Source organism: Tamandua tetradactyla, chromosome 1 (assembly GCF_023851605.1).
Source record: "Tamandua tetradactyla isolate mTamTet1 chromosome 1, mTamTet1.pri, whole genome shotgun sequence".
Lineage (NCBI taxonomy): Eukaryota > Metazoa > Chordata > Mammalia > Pilosa > Myrmecophagidae > Tamandua > Tamandua tetradactyla.
The window spans coordinates 194,168,741-194,188,797 of record NC_135327.1 but is presented as its reverse complement, the minus strand read 5'-3'; the positions used below and the strand labels follow the sequence as shown (position 1 = coordinate 194,188,797).

The following is a 20,057-nucleotide window of genomic DNA, read 5'->3' as shown; positions in this document are numbered from 1 at the left end:
CAATGAGGTGGGGCTGAGAGCATGGCCCTCTCCCCAATACTTGGAGATGCTGAAGCCCTCACTCCAGAGTTTGCTGAGAACAGAGTCACTGTGCAAGCCCTTGGAACGGGTGGGACAGCCGCTTTCTCAGGCTCCAAGGATAAATCATCATTCTATGGATGACTTTCAGACCTGGAAATGTAATGAAGTATTACCTGCAGGATTTTTTATCTGTTTAGTTCCAGTGACCCCTGCTTTCCTTCCAATTTCTTCCTATAGAAATGGAAATGTTTACTCTATGACTCTCCCTCCTTTGTATATTGGAAGCATAATGTCTTCTAAGTTTCACAAGTCCACAGCCAGAGGAGAATTTTGCCTTAGGACACATCATGCCTATAACTGATTTTGGTGAGACTTTGTTCTTACTATTGTTACCGAAATGATTTAAAGCTTTTGTGATATTGTGATGGAATGAATATATTTTGGAAAGAGCATGTCTTTTTGGAGTCCAGAGAGCAGAGTGTGCTGTTTTTTTCTTTTTTGTTGTTGTTGTTTTTTGTATGGGCAGGCACTGGGATTCGAACCCAGGTCTCCAGCATACAGGCAAGAACTCTGCCACTGAGCCTCTGTTGCACTGCCTGAGTGTCCTGGTTTTAAGCTGTTATGTACCCCAGAAAAAGTCCATGTTCTTTCAATCCATACCTGTGGGTGTTGACTTATTGTAGGTGGGACCTTTCGGTTAGGGTATTTCAATTGAGATGTGACCCACCTCATTCAACATGGGTCTGAATCCTTTTACTAGAATCCTTTATGAGAGGATAAAATACAGAAGAAAGCTGAGAAAGTTTAGAGAGAAAAGCCTGAAGAAGCTAAGACAGGACTCACAGAAGCTCAGAGAGGAGGGCACTGGAACCAGAAGCTGAAAGCAGTGAAGTCTGGGAGCGAAGGACTAGCAGTTGCCAGCCATGTGCCTTACATTGTAACAGAGGATCCCTGATGCCTTCAGCCTGTCTTCAGAGAAGGTATCATCCTGTTGATGCCTTCATTGGGACATTTTCACAGCCTTAGAACTGTAAATTTGTAACCTAATAAATCCCCATTGTAAAAGCCAATCCATTTCTGGTATATGGCATTCTTACAGCTTTAGCAAACTGAAACACTCTTCAAAAATCTCCCTCCTAATTTTGGCGTATCAGGCTTTAATGAAAGTTCCTTTATCTGTTTCACTTTGAACTTTATCCTCATCCTTTCTCTATGCAGAGCTTCATTAATTAAGTCCTGGATTCCAATGGATTCCTTGCCTAAGGGGAAAAAATTATATAATACATTTTATATTTAAATGCCAATGAAAAACATTAAATATGGCACACTGACTTATCAAAACAGGGTTAAAAACTTTTAGAATGGTGCCCATGTTTTATATAAAAGGTTGCGTTTCATCAAAATTGTGTCACTTACATGAAACATAATTTATGGTAAATAATGATCACTGCCCAGTCACAACACACTTGGGACAAACATGAAACATTGTATAGTGTGATGGTATAGATGCTAATTTCAACAGTGGTAATTTTAAATGTAGCACTTGTTAGGTCTCAGATAAAGTAGTCAAAATGCCCTGTTAAGTAATATAAAAGGCAGCATGCCATTGATGGCAAGTCCTGTTCTGGGGTCTATAATTGAGTTCATGAGGTATAACTCAGAGTCTCCTCCCCTCAGTGACAGCAAGAGTTCCGAGGGCTGAGGGCAGGTGATGCTGGGCCATTCATTCTTCTCTCATCCGTGAATTTCTTCTGCTAGTCCTAGCACTCCATTTCTTTTCTATTGTTTCTCAGAAATGCAAACTCATCTATCCTAAAAGTATTAGGCAGTCTCCCCGGATTCTACCAGAGACAGTTACATGGCTCTGGGGAGTCAGTTGGGGGAACTTGCAGGGGGAGAAGGGATGCTTCTTGTGGGTGGTGAGGGCTGTATTCCAGCCTTACTGTCTGTTTTCACTGACCTCCCATCCCCTGGCTTATTTTGTTCTGCATTTCTTCCAGATAATGCTGCACAGCCTTGAATTCACATTATCCACTAGCACCTTATTGAACCTTACCAGTTCAACATCATTAGGCTCACCTCCACTGTCTTCACCAATCATAATTGAAAACTTACAGTGATAATAACCATTGCTTTGCTTTTTTCTTCAACATGGAGCAAAGAGCTGCATGATATATTATTTCCTCTACAAATCTGTGATTGATAAATTTTTCATAGAAGTTGGGATAAATTTTTTTCACTCCTCTCTTATGGAGGCCTGGTGCTTTTGACTACTTCCTGAAGGTCAAATGAGTCTTGAGTCTTCTGCTTTCTCCTGCCAAGATACCCTTTTATTGAAATGTTCTTTTTGCAGCTTCTACTATCTCCAAAAGTGGGTTTGTGCGATCTCCTTCTGCCAGCTTCACAGATCTAAATCTGATTGTCAAAAGGGCCAATACCTTGAAAGGGCAAAATCAAATGCTTTCCTTGAAGGATTTTGTGCTTCAAAATCCTGGTTTGAAAATGTTATGTACCCCAGAAAAGATGGGTTCTCTTAATCCTGATTCAATATCGCTTAGGGTGGAACTTTTTGATTGGATTGTCTCCATGAAAATGTGACACACCCAATTGTGGGTTTGACCTTCTAATTAGATGGAGATGTGACTGCCCATTCAAGGTGGGTCTTGATTAGTTTATTGGGGTCCCTTTAAAAGAGAAAATATTTTGGAGAAAGCTCAAAGGTGAGAGAGATGCAGACATTTGGAGATGCTTGGAGTGCCAACAGAGAGATGCCTAGTCACAGATGTTTGGAGATGCAGAGCCCAGCAGACGTTGCCATGCACCTTCCCATGATATGTTAAGCAAGCCAGACACAGAATTTTGCCCCAGAGAGGCTAAGTGAATGCCCACAGATGCTTAGAAAGGAAGCCACTGGAACGAGAAGCTGGAAGCTGTGGAACTGTGAACAAGGAAAAACAGATGCCAGCCATGTGACTCTCCATGTGACAGACATTGGTCTTTCTTGAGTCAATATGTCTTTTTCTGGATGCCTTAGTTTGGACATTTTTATGGCCGTAGAACTGTAAACTGGTAACTTAATACATTGCATTTTTAAAAGTCATTCCATTTCTGGTATATTGCATTCCGGCAGCATTTAACAAACTGCAACAGATTTCTTCTATGAATGGTTTTAATTTCAAGAGCATCAATAACAATGTTTACTTTATTTTCTTTTAGTAACTTCATCACCAGCAGGGTAATATGAATGGCACCAACACCCACCTTGGCGTTAGCCAGTCAAATTATCTTCTACTATTGCATTTTGCAAGTTCTTAATTCTGCTTGTAATCTCTTTGTTGGTGATCAGGATAGGAAATAGTTGGGTTGATAATCTTTTAGCTTTTTATTCTTCTTCTTTATTTCATCTTTCCTGTTCTATTCATTTTCTTGACTTCTCTTTGAATTTATTTGAGGTACTTAAGTGATTCCGTAATCATCTTTGTATCTATAGTTGCAAATGGCTTATCTATCAGAGAACCCATGATATTAGTTTCAAGTTCCTCTGATATTTTCTTTTTTCTTGGCATATTTTCACACTCATTGGAATTTATCCACGATTGTGTCTGAAGAGGCAACAGTAGCCTGTGGTCCTGGGTGGCTATGGGGTTGGGGCTGGCTGGCAGGTGGGGGAGACCAGTCCTATGAAGGCACCAAGAGCTGGGAACCCCAGCCCTTGGGCAGTAGCCACAGAAGCCACGTGCCCAGGGCTTTGCATCTTTTCAAAACATTTTAGTGGTTGTTCTTTGTACATAGTAAAAGTGTCTCATGTAACTGTGGGAGTGTAGAGTCCAAAATTCGTAGGGCAGATTGTGAAGCTGATGATTCCGATAAAGGGTCTGGAAAACTACACAGGAGAGGCTCACTGGCCGAAGCAAGAAGAGAGTGTGTCTCTTTTGAATCCTCCTTAAAAGCCTTCCAGTGATTATATTAAAAATCACTCATTGCAGAAGACACTCCCTTGGCTGATTACAAATGCAATCAACTGTGGATGCAGCTGATGTGATCATGATTTAATTCTAAGAAATGTCCTTATAGCAACAGACAGGCCAGCACTTGCCAGACAAATGGGCATCACCACCTGGCCAAGTTGACACATGAACAGGACCATGACAGTGGGTGTTTTAATTTCTTGGCTGCTAAAACAAATACCATGTACTGGTTTGACTTAAAAAACAAGAATTTATTCACTCAAGGTTTTGAGGCTAGGAGGTCCAAAATTGAGGTGTCATCGAAGTCATGCTTTCTCCAAGAAGACAATGGCATTCTGAGGTTGGCTGTTGGTGATCCTCAGTTCTTGGCTTTACTGTCATATGGCAATACAATCCTGGCTTTTCTTCCAGGTTCAGTTGACTTCCAGCTTCTGGTGGTTCCCTATGGCTTCTCTGTATAACTTTCACTCTGCTTGTAAAGGACTCTAGTAATCTGGATTAAAACCCAACCTGATTGACGTGGGCCACACCTTAACTGAAGTAAGATCTTTTTTTTTTTGCATGGGCAAGCACCAGCAATTGAACCCAGGTCTCCTGCATGACAGGCGAGAACTCTGCCTGCTGAGCTACTGTGGCCCTCCCTAAAGTAATAGTAACATCTTGAAGAGAGATTATTTACAATGAATAAGCAGAAAGTGGACCAAAACAAAGAACATGTCCATATAGGGGGACACAATTCAGTTCACTGCAGTGGGAGACATTATATTTGAAAAGGAGTACCTGGTTTCAGTGGGGATGGGAGGATTCTAAGGTGTCAGAGACCAAGCAATGTGATACTTCATCCTCAGTAATAAATTTGATTTGGCTATCAGAAGTGATGGTAGACCCAGAGTGTTACTCTGTATAGTCTGAGCCACACATTGACTAAGAGCTTCTTAGGACTGAAAACTGAATGTGAAGCCCACTGTGGTCCCACTTATTTTTAATATCTTAAATAGAGATTCTTGACCTCTCACCCAGTAGCCAGATCTGAGTCATTCTGAAAAAAAAAGTCTGAGTTAGCTTGAGAAATGGACCCTACCAAAACATCTAATCATGGACTCTCAGACATCCTCCTACATTTCCTGAAAGAGTCCTTCAACCATTTACCTGACAACCCTGTACTGGGGAAAATAAAATACCCACATATCTTAGATATTATTATTGGTCTGTTACCTCTGTGAAACTTCTGAAGGTATAGTATTTTGGGGGACATCAGGATATCACAAGATATTCCCAGAAAGACTAGCAACTTGCACTGTTTCAGCACCATTACTATCAAAGAGGATGTGGAAAACCATATTTGTTATCCTTGGCATGGCGCTCTCAGCCAAAAGCTTTGTGTGTGGGTGTCTTAGTTTGTTAAAGCTGCCAGAATGTAATATACCAGAAACAGAATGGCTTTTGAAAAAAGGGGAGCTTATTAAGTTGCAAGTTTACTGTTCTAAGGCCATGAAAATGTCCAAACTAAGGTGTTTTGGTTTGTGAAAGCTGCCAGAGTGCAACACACCAGAGATGGATTGGCTTTTAATAAGGGGGTTTATTTAGTTAGAAATTTATAGTTCTTCAGAGGAAAGGCAGCTGCTTTCCTCTGGCTTTCTGTCACAAGGGAAGGCACAAGGTGATGCCTGCCGGGCTTCCTTCATAGCTTCTGGGTTCAAATGGCTTTCCTTGAGGTGATTCCTTTCTGCATCTCCAAGTGTGTAGGCCTGAGCTCTGAGTGCTGAATAAGGTATGCTGAGCTGCTGAGCTCTCTTCTGACCTCTGTCTTTTAAGCCTCCAGCTAATGAAATTAAACCCCACTCATTGTGGAAGGCACTCCCCTTAGCCCACCGCAAATGTAATAAGCCATAGATGAATTTCACATACTGATGATTTAAGTCCACAGCAACAGAACAATGGGGCATCATCACCTGGCCAAGTTGATACCTGAACCTATCACATAAGGCATCCAGAGAAAGATACTTTGATTCAAGAAAGGCCAATGGGTCTGGAACACATCTGTCAGCTGGGAAGGCACATGGTGACATTTGCTAGCTTTCTCCTCTAATTTCCTAAGGCTTGCCCAGGGGCATTTTTCTCTGTTTCTCCAAAGGTCTCTGGCTGTGTGGGATCTGCCAGCACTGAAGCTTTTTCCAAAATGGTTACCTTTTAAAGGGCTCCAGTAAGTGACCTCACCTTGAATGGATGGAGATACATCTCCATGGAAACTATCTGATCAAAATGTTACACCCACAATTGGGTAGGTCACATTTCCATGGAAACAATATAAAAGATCCCACACAGCAATACTGAAAGAGGATTAAAAGACATGGCTTTTCTGGGAGCACACAACAGGTTCAAATAAGCACAGGGGGCTAGAGCAAGAGAAGACTCTCTAGCTGATTATGGAGGCAATGCAAGCAGCTCTGTCTCCAGGCTCTACTGATATAGCAGGCCTCATGTGGCTCCAAGGTCTCTGACAGACTGAAATGTGTATGATGCCTCTGGCAAGTTTAGGTAGAAGAATGAAGAGGGATTCCCCTTTTGGCAGATGACTATAATCCTTTAACAATAAAAAGTTCTTAGATTGTTATTGGTCTGGTAGAGATCTGGGCTGTCTATCCTTAACTGGGTCATTTTCAGCTACCTAGCATAAAGTTGAGCATGCCCAGTAATGAGGGTCTGATCTGAGTAGATTAGGAAGGCAGTGTGCTACATATTATCTGTTGGTACTTTGCATACATTTCCACCTCATTCTATGTTCCTCCCAAGAATTACAAGAATCACATGTGCTGAAAGGATAAAAACTGCATTTACCAAACTGTTTAATCTCCTGGATTCTGTATGCAACTGAGGGTCTGTGAATGAGAAGCACTTATGAAAAATTAGGACCTGGAAGAAAAGTGGAGATTATTCTTCCTTTAGTGGTGACAATTAGTGCTCTGAAATATGTGTATTTTCATGGCAACAGCACTAGAGTAGGCCCCTGTCTCATGGAACTGGGGTGGTTGTCATGTTCACAGCATTTTCCTTCTCTCTGAATCGTAGTTGCAGTGGGGCTACCATAAAATCGAATACTTCCCTTTGACTCCTTTATCTCCTCTAGCTCTTTCAGTCCTTTGCACTGAATACCGTTCTCTTAAAATTCTTACAGTGTTTTCCCTGAATGACATAGTATTTGTATGTGATTGTAGTGATTGTAGGAACTAGACCCTCAAAGATGAGAATCAAGAATTGGTTAGATGACTTAGTTGAGTCTGAAGGCAGTGATTTTCTCATTATTGGTGGAAAATGGAATACTCCGGTACAAGTCATGAAGTGGGCAAACAGTTATTTAAATTAGTACCCGTCACCTGGAGTGTAGAGATTCCTGTAAGGTGCTGACCCACTGTGATGAGCTGTTGGGACCAGGGTCTGCAGCCCCTCTGGATAGATGCCTACCCTGCTATAAGCTTCACCTCTGGAAGACCCTGTCTAAACCAAAGTACTAGGCCATGGAAAGGAAGAAGAGCAGACAACAGGAGAAGCGAGGAAAGCTTAAGGTCCATCCAGTGGTGGCCAGGATGAGTCTGTGGGGCAAGATAAAGGGTCCTAAGGGGGAGGATGTCATCAAGATGGTGATGTAAGATATCCCCAGGAAAGTTTCCCCTTAAAGACAACTAAATAAAAGGGCAGATTCCATTTGCTTGGAACTCTGGAGGACAATAGAAACTGAATAAAGACTCCACAAATGATGAATAAAAAATAAAACTACCAAAAAGAAGGTAGGGGATCTGCAACTCATACCCCAGTCTGGACCCCTGCCTAATACTTGGTCCCATGTGGTTTTAGAGTCATATAGTGAAAGCAGCCCAGCTCAGGCAGTCATGTCATCTGTCAGTGACTTAGAGCCCTACGGCAGTGACTTAAAGTCCTACACATATTTAGACACAGAGACCCAAGGCCATATAGACCCAAGGCAGGACCCTAGTGGTCAGTGAGACTGTGCATACAAAGCAGCTCCCAGAAAACAAGAATGATGTGGTGGATCTGTTGGTGACTGGCACACACTCTCAACCTGGTCTTTATTTGTTGGTGCATGTAAATGAAACATGAAACAGGCATTTTGAATGCTGACCCCATCTGGATCCCTAGGGTGGGATACCCTATATGGAAGTTACTGCAGGCAGAAAATCCTCATAGAAAAGGGGGAAATCTGAACTGCTGTAAGCAGAATGGACCCAGGACTGAAAGCTGAAGTGAAAATGCTGCTGAGTGTGTGGGAAAGCAGTTGAGCAAATAATAGCTGCTAGGGAAGAAAATTCTTGTTAAAACAAACAGAATAACCCAGAACTCCAAAAGGAGGAACAGAGGAAAAGAGATCTTCCCCTGGGGTAGTGATGAACACCCACACACAACAGAGTAATATCAAAAGTTGCACTGATACACAGGGCAAGAGACAGATGTAGACGAGCTGAGAAAATCTTAACTGTCAAACATGGGCTGTTTTAAGTGTTCAAAATAAGCTAGACCATGCATCGAAGAAGAGCTATAACACACAGCCCATCTACACAAAAACCCCAGGCAAGAGAAAGAAACTGACTTCCAGAGTAAGCACATCCAAAATAATCAGCAGAAGATCACAAGGTGTTACAAAGAAACAAGAAGATATGGCTCATACAAGTGAACAAATTAAAGCTTCTGAGGAAACACTGACACTGAAACAACTAATAAAACAAATTCAAACAAATCTCCTAAATCAATTCAAGAAGTAAAAAGAAAATAAGGATATAAATAAACTAAATATGAATATAGGACTAAGGGATGTTAAAACAAAAAGGAGAATTAGAATGTTTAAAGGGGAACATAACAGAACTTAAGGTGATGAAAAACACAATAATGGAGATTAAAAATACCTTAGAGGCATACAACAGCAGATTTGAACAGGTACAAGACAGAATCAGTGAGCTAGAAGACATGACAATCAAAATCATACAGTCAGAAGGACAGAGAAAAGAATTTAAAAAGTGAGCAGTGTCTAAGGGACCTCAAGAAGCATACCAACATATGTATTATGGGAGTCCCTGAAGAGAAGGGAAAGGGGAAGAAGTAATATTTGAGGAAACAATGGCCAAAAATTTCACAACTCTTACAAAAGATGTAAATATACAATTCCAAGAAGCACAATATACTCTAAACAGAATCAACATTAATTGACTTACTCCAAGAGCCATACTAATCAACATAACAATGCCAAAGATGAAAAGAGAATTCTAAAAGCAGGGAGAGAAAAGACATTCATCACATACAAGGGATCCTCAATAAATGTAAATACTGATTTCTCATCAGAAACTATTGAGGTGAGAAGGCAATGGTATGACTTAATTAAGGTACTCAATAAAAAACTTGCCATCCATAAATTCCTAATCTGTCAAAATTGTCCTTGAAAAATTAGGGAGAGGGTGGGCAACGGTGGCTCAGTGGCAGAATTCTCACCTGCTATGTCAGAAACCCGGGTTCAATTCCCAGAGCCTGCCCATACCAAAAAAAAAAAAAAATTAGGGAGAGAGAAAAAATAAATGAGGAAAAAATAATAAAAAAAGAAAAAAATTAGGGAGAGTTTAAGACATTCATGAACAAAAACTGAGAGTTTGTCACCAAAAGACTTGTCTATTAGAAATGTTAATGGGAGTTCTTCAGGTTGAAGGGAAAGGACAGGAGATAGTGGCAGGAAGCAGTGTGAAGAAGTGAAGGTCTCCAGTAAAGGTAATTACATGGGTAAATGCAAAACCCAATGTACTATATCCTTAAGTACATAACTCTACTTTTTTTTTCTATAGGATTTTGAGTACAATTGAATAAGAAATAATCATATTTCCTTGTAATTTGACATGCAAAATATAAGGAGTTAATGTGGGACAAAAACAATATAAAGAGGGCTCATGGAAGGATATAGGAGCAGAGACTGTGTATGCTATTGAAGTTAAGTTGGTATCTTTTCAAACTAGTAGCTTATAGACTTAGGTTGTTTAATATAATCCCCAGGATAGCCACAAAGAAAGTATTTCAAATATATACAGAAATGGAAATGAGAAAGGGATCAATCAGTTACATCACAAATGGTCAAGTATACACAAAAGGAGGCTGCAATAAAGGAAAAGGGAGATGAAAGGTTTAAGAGGCGAAAGGGTGAGAAAGAAGAAAGGTAGACCAGGAAATTTAAAGTGGGCAAGTTTATTTCTGCACTCCTGGGTAGAGCTCACCGAACCCAAGATGGAGAGAGGTGAGCCATTGTGTGGGCTTTGGCACGGGCAGCTTTTAAGGATGGAGGTCAGGTGACGTCTGGAAGGGGCAGTTCATCAGTTCCGGAAGTCATGTTGGGAGGGGCAACACAGCCTCCACAGCTCAGGTTGCCACAGCTCAGGTTGCAGTGCCCTTCCCCATTCCCCCAACTTAACATTCCAGCCTTTTTGTGATAATAGGACATCAAGATTCTTCTGGCTACTTCCTGCTGTAATGGGGCAGCGTGGGGTTATAGGCCAGAACCGTCATGGCCAGGGGAGTGGGGAGGCTGGCTGTAGGAATCTGGTGAGGAAGGCAGGTGATGATAATGATGCAGGAGCATTTGGTTGACTGCTACCCGGTATAGTTCCTTCATGCATCCCTGAAGGAAGTTGAAGAGGCAGGGAGCTAGGAGAAAAAAGAGACAGATCAGGATAACTGGTCCTAGTAGCGGGAGGAGGCATGTCATCAGAGGAGAAGAAAACCAGCTTAAGGCAGAGTTGGTTCCTTGTTTTCTGTGGTAGAGATCATTTCTTAGTTTGTTTAAGGTTTGAATATTTTGTTCCACCAGACCCGACTCGTTGACATAATAGCAGCATTCCTCTTGGAGGAATATACACGTTCCTCCTTTTTCGGCTGTCAGCAGGTCTGAGGTCCATCGATTTTGAAGAGTTACCTGGGCTAGCGAGGTGAGTTGGCATTGTAGAGAGGAGAGGGATTCTGATGTTGATTCCAGGGCTATGTGTAGTCGAGTTTCGAAGTTTTGAAAGGTTAGAATATTGTGTCCCAGCACCTCTCCCGCTGTGGCTGAGGCTGCAACCGAAGTGGTTAGGCTGATGCCTACTAGGATAGGAAGAAAGGCAGCCCTTTTTGAGCGAGGAGGGGGCAGTAGCCAAGTTAGTTCAGACTTCCCATAGAGGGTCAATTGAGGAACAATAGTTACCAGGAAGCATGGTCCTGGGGCAGTGGAGTTAAGGTACTTGGTAAGAGTTCCATTACACCAGAAATCATTAATTAGTCTGGGGTCTTGGACTAAATGGTAAGAACCGTCAGGTTTCTTGATAGGTAAAATAGGGGTGTTACATGGTGAGTTAGTGGGTATAAGGAATTCTTTTCCCTTGAGCTGGTTAATGATGGGCTGTAGCCCTTTCCGATGGGTTATGGAGATGGGAAATTGTGGCCGAGATGGGAATGAGGATGGATCTTTTAATTGGATGAGAACTGGATTATGATGGGGAGCTGTAAGCGGGGGAGGAGGTATTTCACACTTCTGGGTTTACTAGGTAAGGTGGTAGGGGAGGAGCGGGAAGGGTGGAACCCTGAGTGGAGGTGGAGGCCACACATAAGGGTAATAGTAAATTTGTTTGAGGGTTTTTCATCCAGTGTAGTGACGCTCCTAATTTGGCAGGAAGATCTTGCCCCATTAGTGGGCTGGGGCAAGAAGGCATTACTAAGAAAGAATGTGTAATAGGGTACCCTTCTATTAAACATGTAAGCAGTCCAGTAGTTAAGGGGCACGAAGGATGGCCGTCTATGCCTATAACCATGACCTGGGAAAGAAGGAGTTGACCTGAGTAAGAGGCGAGGATGGAAAAGGTAGCCCCTGTGTCTACTAAAAAGGAGGTGGACTTACCCGCTACCTTGATTGTTACCCTGGGCTCGACGAGGGTGATTGGGGTTGCTGAGGCCAGGCGTCATCATTCGTCAGTGGCCAGGCCCAGGACTGGTAGCGGTGGGTTAGGGGTTGGAAGGACGGATCCTCCGTGGCCAGGCGCCGAGGGGAAGTCATTTTTCCAATGTCTCTTTGTCCCGCAGAGAGGGCATGCTCCCTTGGGCAGTCGAGGATGGGGGCACTGGCGGGACCAGTGTCCATCGAGGCCACATTTGAAGCACTTTCCTGGTGGTGGATTAGTCGTAGCTGGATTCTTCTCCATTGAAGTGATCCGCAGAGCCACAATCAGGGATTGGGTTTATAAATTCGCCTTTTGGCGGTCCCAGGATTCCTTTTCTGCCCTCTCTAATTCATCATGAGTATTAAAAATTTTAAAGGCCGTGTTTACCAGGTCATGGATAGGGGTCTGAGGACCGTCCTCAATTTTTCTAAGTTTACGCCTTATATCTGGAGCCGATTGGGATATAAAGTGTGTGGCTAAAACAGTTTTACCAGCCTCCGAGTCGGGGTCTAGGCGGGTATATTGGGAGAGGGCTTCTGTGAGCTGGTGTAGAAAAGTGGCCGGGTTTTCATCAGGACCCTGGGTAATTTCCCTTAGCTTGTGGAAGTTTATTACTTTATGTGAAGCTTTCTGCATGCCTACTATGAGGCATGTAAGCATTTTGTCCCATCTAGTCTGCCTGTTTCTTCCTGCTGGAGTGTCAACCTGATATTCCCACCCTGGCTCTTGGTCTGGCACTGCCTTGGCCCCTACCAGCATGGTGTGGTCGGTTATATGCACCTGGTTAGCATGAGCCCTGGCTGCATTGAAAATACGGTCCATTTCATCTGTAGTTAGGGAAGAAGAGCAGATTATATGAGTGTCATGCCAGGTGAGGTTGTAAGCGTTAACTAGATACTGGAATTCTTTAGTATAGGTAGTTGGATTGTTGGAGAAGGAGCCCAACAGTTTTTCAATGTGTGAAAGATTGGCCAGAGAGAAGGGAGTGTGTAGCTGAATTAACCCTTCAGGTCCCGCAACCTCCCGAAGGGGACAGAGTAAAGTACTTTTTGAGAGGGTATGGGAGCTTACAGGTGAGGGTAGCGAGGAACTAGCTGGCAGTAGAAGAGCCGAAGTCGGGGGTGGGGGGTATGGTAGTAATGGGAGAGCCTTTGGAGTACAAGGAGGGAGGGAAGGATAAGATGGCAGCTGGAATGCTGCTGGAGCAGGGGGGAGGTAAGATGGCAGCTGGAGTGCTGCTGGTGGAGAAGGAGGAAGAGGAGGGCAAGATGACAGTGGGAGTGCTGCCTGTGCAGAAGGGGAGAGAGGAGGGCAAGATGGCAGCTGGGATGTTGCCAAAGCAGAAGGGGGAAGGGAAGGACAAGATGGTGACCAGGATGTCACTGACACAGAAGGAGGAAGAGAAAGGCAAGATGGCGACTGGAGCACCACTGGAGGTAGGGGAGGGTAGAGTGAGGGAGAGGAAGATAGTTTTCTAAGATGCGGTGGTGGCCCTGGTTTTTTAAAGGAAGATGAATCAAGGGGGTCGGAAAAGGAGGAAGTTTCATCAGAGAGAAGTGGGGATTTGGGAGTTTCCTTGGCTAGGAGAACCTGAGCCATAGAGCAGGAGGTACAAAGGGAGGGGCGGGAGTGCAGAAGGAAAAGAACCTGGACATAGGAATTTCGGCCCATTTGTTGTTCCTCTGGCAAAAGTTGCGGAGGTTCGTAAGGATATTAAAATTGAAAGTCCCATCCTCAGGCCAATGAGAATCATTATCCAAGTGATATCGGGGCCAAGACTTTTTACAAAAGTGAGTGAGGCGTTTTGGCCAGATGTTTGGAGTAAATCCAGTGGGATAGGTTCCTCAGAAGACAACCCAGAGGAGTATAACATTTGATCTTTGAGGACTCATTGCCCATACTGACGAGTCTCGAAGGACAAAGGACTGGCCCAGGGGATATCGGCATCCCAACGCCCTGATAGAGTCCTTGGAGCTCTTATGAGTGGGGGCTCATCTCCCCAGGGGACGTCTCACCCTGGTTTGAAGCCCTTTCAGGTCCTGGACCTGAATTTGGGAGGGAAACGAGAAGTGGGGCATCCCCACAACTTTTTGAGTCCTGGGAAAGGGAGTGAGGCTTGCGGGCGTCCCTGTTCACCTCAGCCCTCGAAAGAGAACCTAACATGAATTCACAAGTTTCAGAGAGTAAGTTACGGACAGGCTCTCTCTGAATGGTGAGACCTGACAGCAGGGCTAGGAGGGAAGGAAGTTACTCAATCTGTGGTGGATGCAGCGGCGGGCTGAAGGATCCCTTGTTGCTGGCTATGTGGAGGAAGGAGGAGAGAGGAAGCCGGGGTGCCCCTGGCCAGGCAGGCGGCACCTGCGCTCCTCTCCTGGGTTTTGGCACCAAGATGAAAGGTTTAGGAGGTGAAAGGGTGAGAAAGAAGAAAGGTAGACCAGGAAATTTAAAGTGGGTGAGTTTATTTCTGCACTCCCGGGTAGAGCTCACTGAACCCAAGATGGAGAGAGGTGAGTCCGTGTGCAGGCTTTGGCGTGGGCAGCTTTTAAGGATGGAGGTCAGGTGACTCTGGAAGGGGCAGTTCATTAGTTCCAGAAGTCAGGTTGGGAGGGGTGACACAGCCTCCGCAGCTCCAGTTGCAGTGCCCTTCCCCATTCCCCCAACCCTAACAGGTATCAGATGCTGAGAGAGCTCAAATAGAGTCGCGAGGCTATTCTGGAGGCTGCTCTTACACAAGCTTCAGCTATATATTACTATTTACCATGGTTTGCTAAATCCGAACCAAAACCATTCCTGCCAACCATAAAGAACACCTAGGGGCTCTATCTAAGCTTCTACAAAAATACCAGGCACTATGATAACTTTCCAGAAACCTACAACCTCCAGATGGGTTTGTAACTAAGAAATTAGGATTTAAGGGATGATTTTGATTACTGACTCATTATATAGATATTGCTTTTTGCTTTCTGGTATATTAGAGTAGACACAGGGGAATACCTTAATTCCCTAGACTATAATTCAGCTGCTCTGATATCTGAAATGATTGTAAAACTCCTTATTTTGTGCCCTTGTGACTGTGAGAGCTGTCTGCTTATTTTCTTGTAGGGCAAAGGCCCTAAGGCTAATGAAGAGTTTGAAGTCAGCTATTAACTTGTTTCAGCCCTGGACATTTGTAAATCTTATCAGCTAGACTCTGCTAGTGAAAGATAACTTGTCTGCCCCCTATGGCTTACACCTTTAGTATTGAAGTGATAGTTGTGCCTCCCCTCCTTTCAGTTTAGGTTCTCCTATTGAAATGATACCAAAAACCCTGTCTCCTTTTCTGCTTTGAACTTGCTATTTGAAATGACCTCCCTCATCTCCCCTTACTAATATCCTTGAAAACCTGAAACCCTAAACTCAGAGAGACAGATTTTTGGCCACTAAGCCATCTGCTCTCCTACTATGCACCTAGTAATAAACATTCATATAATCTGCTCTTCTTCCCTAACTACAGATGAAATGGACCGTATTTTCAATGCAGCCAGGGCTCATGCTAACCAGGTGCATATAACCGACCACACCATGCCGGTGGGGGCCGAGGCAGTGCCAGACCAAGAGCCAGGGTGGGAATATCAGGTTGACACTCCAGCAGGAAGAAACAGGCAGACTGGACGGGACAAAATGCTTACATGCCTCATAGTAGGCATGCAGAAAGCTTCACATAAAGTAATAAACTTCCACAAGCTAAGGGAAATTACCCAGGGTCCTGATGAAAACCCGGCCACTTTTCTACACTGGCCTACAGTAGCCCTCTCCCAATATACCCACCTAGACCCCGACTCGGAGGCTGGTAAAACTGTTTTAGCCACACACTTTATATCCCGATCGGCTCCAGATATAAGGCGTAAACTTAGAAAAATTGAGGACGGTCCTCAGGCCCCTATCCGTGACCTGGTAAGCACAACCTTTAAAATTATTGATCCTGTAGTAATTAAGTTAAATTCACTGCCTTCGTTATCTCCTGTGTGAAAGTTGGAATATTTATCTGGAAAGAGTACTACTCCAAAATTTATAAGATTTCTGATAGGAGGTGCAAATTTAATGCAATGATCCAAACTCTCCTCCAAATCTCCATGCAACTAAAGCAGACCCTCTTTGTCTGGGTATAGCACTTCAAACAGAATGTCTAGCATCCCTGGTCCTCACCCACCAAATGCCAGATGCTGCCCAATCATTGTGAGAACCCAAGCCATCTGGGAGTAGAGAGTGTCTTTCTGACCTCAGAACCCCTGTGCTACAATTTAGTATCCATATGGTCTTTGGCTACAGGAGGGGGCAATATGGGGTCTCCTTGCAGAGGCATCTTGCACAGGAAAGGTGCACAGTTTAGGATATGGTGTGACTTGCCTAGGCAAGTGCTGAGTCAGCAGAACAAGAGATCTCTTGTCCCAGTTCAGGTATCCTTTTGGACCTTGGCTTTGGACCCCAAAACAGCAGATTTAAGGTCAGTCCCCACTTCTCCAGATGTGTTGACCTACTGATTTGAAGCCTTCAGAGACAGCTGGGACTGTTTTCCAGGATGGCACTCTGGCCAAGTGCCATCCATATACTCAGCCCAGCATGTCTGAAGAAAGAACAGGAAAGATAGGAAATGGAAGAGAAAGCAAAATCCAGTCAGTGATCAAAAGAATGAGGTTGGGGGTAGAGAAAAGGGAGGCAGAGTTTAGAATAAATGGACACAGGGAGGAGCTGCAGTAAGCGGGAAGTCATGGGGAGGGGTGTTGTTATTCTAGTAATAAAGTGATTTTCAAAGCTGATGCACCCAGTTAAGGAAAGAAGTAAGGCAATGTACAGGGTAGGGTAGAAAAGGCTTCTGGGTATTGAAATGAGGGAGTCAGTGGGCTAGGGGAGGGTAACTTATGACTGGAAAGTAGTTATTTTGCTTGAGGTGAGTCAGTCAGGTCACTGAGCCTGAATAAACAAAACTACAATTTACTGGAGGATCCCTGGGACGGGCCACAATCATTAAATAGCATCAATTAAGAATCATGGTTGAACTGGGCTTCTGACACAAGGGAAGAGTATTTGACTGCGGGTCAAGAGGTCCATGGTTTAAATTCTGATGCCCCTGTGATTTTAGTACTAGACATAGACTGGAAGTCATTCCCTACTCTCCATTACTCTGAGGAAGTGTGTATCATTTCTTGGGAAGGACTTTCTCATTGACCCAGCAAGTGCTTCAGCAGATGGGGAGTGGGAAGTAAATGAAGGCAGCAGGTCAGGTCATGTCCTGCCTCAGGTGGGCTTAGTGGAAAGAGCCAAGAGCAGCAATGTGGGATCTAGTCAGGACCCTATTATTAATGAGGTGTGTGTGTGCTTGGGCATGTCTGTTAATTATAGACTCTCTTTTCAAGCTTAGGAAAAGAAGCAAGAAACTAAATCAGTGGTTCCCAATTCTGACTTTTTATTAGAATCATCTGAGGAGCTTGTTAAAAATGGAGCTTTGGGCCCCACTCCCAAATATTCTGATTTGGAAGATCTGAGGTGGAGCCTGCAAACTTTGCTTTTTATAAAAGCACACTGCTCTGCTCTCACTACCCTCAAACCAGATGACTGTTATGGGCAGTCCAAGTTGGGAGCTACTGTTTTAGAATAGCACATATACCTTCCACTGAAACACCCGTGACTTTTACATTGATGTCCTTACCTGTGGTCTGATGGAAATTGCTGGGCATAAACATGGAAGGAGGCCAGGTGGGCAGAGGCAGGGGACTGTGCAAAGGGAATGGCAAGAAGGAATGCCTTCCATCTGCAGTAGAACAGGCCTCATAACTGACTAGGAATAAGAGGGCAACTTGGGTTTTAAAGGAATCTAGATATAATTAAAGTAGTCAAACTTATCATTAGAATGACAATGAAGAAGAGGTGAGCATTTAAAGTCAGATCAAAAGGTTCAAATCCAGGTGGTTCCTACCTGTTGTTATTTTTACTCGCTGTGGAACTGTGACTCTAGCTTCCTTTATCTTACTGAGTCCCATGATTCTGAATCTGCCTTCATGGAGGAGAGAAAGAGGCAGGTAGGATGAGGTCAGATCCTCTAGGAAGCCCCAGGTGATTTTTTTGTTTGTTTGTTTGGAGAATATTCATAGGTGCTTTATTGTTAGTAGCCAAAAACTGGAAACAAACCAAACATCCCTCAACAGGAGAATGGATGAGCAGATAGTATATATCCATACAATGGAATACCAACAGGCAATAAATAGAACAAATTACTCATGCATACAACATACATCAAGTGGAAGAAGCTGGACACAAAAGAAATTATACTAGTATGATTCCATTAAAATGAAGTTCTATACAAATGTAGTTCTAATGCTGGTTACCTTTGGTTGTGGAAGGGAGAATGATCCAAAATGGGCCCCCTGGAACCTTTTGGTAACCAGGTGACTTTCACCATTTTCTCCATGGTCTCATTCCTTGGACTTAGTCTCAGAGAGCTTCCCAGAACCTTGCTCTCCCCAAGGTCCTGGACTGGAAAGGGCACAGCATGAGTCTGTGTGTGTGTCTGTGACCCTGGAACAGCACCCAGTGTGAACTACTGAATCTGGAGCCTAAAGCCAGCGCCACCAATCTATGCCCGATATGCTGAACTCAGGAAACTAAGCACCTATCCCACAGTAGAGTCCATGAAGCTACTATTGGTCCAAGTCCTCCTGTATTCTTAGCCTAAGCTGAGCACAATGGAATATGCAGCAGGAGATAAAGACACATAGACCTGGGGAGATGGGAATACAGGTGAAAAGTGAAATCTCAGTCCCAGGACCGGTGGGATAAAGACTGAGCTGACTGAGAAACAGAGCAGTGCTTTGTAAATGTACCTGAGAGATCTTTTTTAAATGCATACTCTGTGTGTGCACTTCTAAGAAGTTGTTGATCAAAGAGTTATGATCTGCCTCATGGTTCACTGTTTAGAAGAATACTTGATACCAGCCAAGTCTTCTGTCCTCTGAGGAAATTCAAAACAATTCAATACAAAAACAAGGCAAATAGGGGACACCAGAATTTAAATCAGGGGCCTCTTGATCTATAGTCAAATGCTCTTTCCCTGAGCTTTACCCACTAACCTAACTATCTATTTAACTATCAACTTTTACCAGTGTGGACACCAGAACTTTGGCAGTCCTGATGGGATGTCCTGGTCAGCGCTATTTCTCTGATCACTGGCCTCCCTGCTGCCATGATCCAGCCCTTAGTTCCCTCATCACATCAGTGTGCGCCAGGTAGCCTCCGCTCCCTCAAACCCTGCCTGAGCACACCCCTGGTAACCTTGTTGATCTTCACAGCTGGAGGGATACTTTCCTGTTCTGGAATTTCTATTTGGTTCCTTTTTAAAAAAAAAAAACAAAACTTTTTTTTATTGTATAGTATAACGTATACAAAGCAAAGAAATAAAAAAGCAATAGTTTTCAAAGCACTCTTCAACAAGTAGTTACAGGACAGATCCCAGAGTTTGTCATGGGCTACCATATGATCCTCTCAGATTTTTCCTTCTAGCTGATCCAGAATATAGGAGGCTAGAAGGCTTAAATATTTTTTTATCATCACAAATGAATTTTTATTTCTTTTTTTTTTGGTGAAAAATAACATATATACAAAACAGTAATAAATTTCAAAGCACAGCACCACAATTAGTTGTAGAACAAATTTCAGACTTTTACGTGGGTTACAATTCTACACTTTTAGGTTTTTACTTCCAGCTGCTCTAAGATACTGGAGACTAAAAGAGGTATCAATTTAATGATTCAGCAATCATATTCATTTGTTAAAGCCTATCTTCTCTGTATAACTCCACCATCACCTTTGATGTTTCTATCCCTCTCTTTAGGGGTATTTGGGCTATGACCACTCTAATTTTTTCATGTTGGAAGGGTCTGTCACTAATATTAGGTAGGGAGATGGAACTGTCTGATGTTCTGGAGAGGCTGGGCCCTCTAGGTTTCAGGACTTATCTGGTCCAGGGATACATCTGCAGGTTGTAGGTTTCTGTAAAGTTACACTAATGCATGAAACCCTTGTGGAATCTTATACATTGACGTAGGTGTTCTTTAGGATTGGCTGGAATGGTCCTGGTTGG

General features: G+C 43.5%; 1 long non-coding RNA gene and 1 pseudogene across 3 annotated transcripts in view; one reads left to right on the top strand and one right to left on the bottom strand.

Annotated features, from left to right (window-relative positions):
- Window positions 1–20,057, top strand: part of LOC143687741 (uncharacterized) — a 103,768-nt gene that overhangs the window by 49,991 nt on the left and 33,720 nt on the right. The gene's annotated exons all lie outside the window — the stretch shown is intronic.
- Window positions 1,115–11,969, bottom strand: LOC143679769 (A-kinase anchor protein 7-like; annotated as a pseudogene).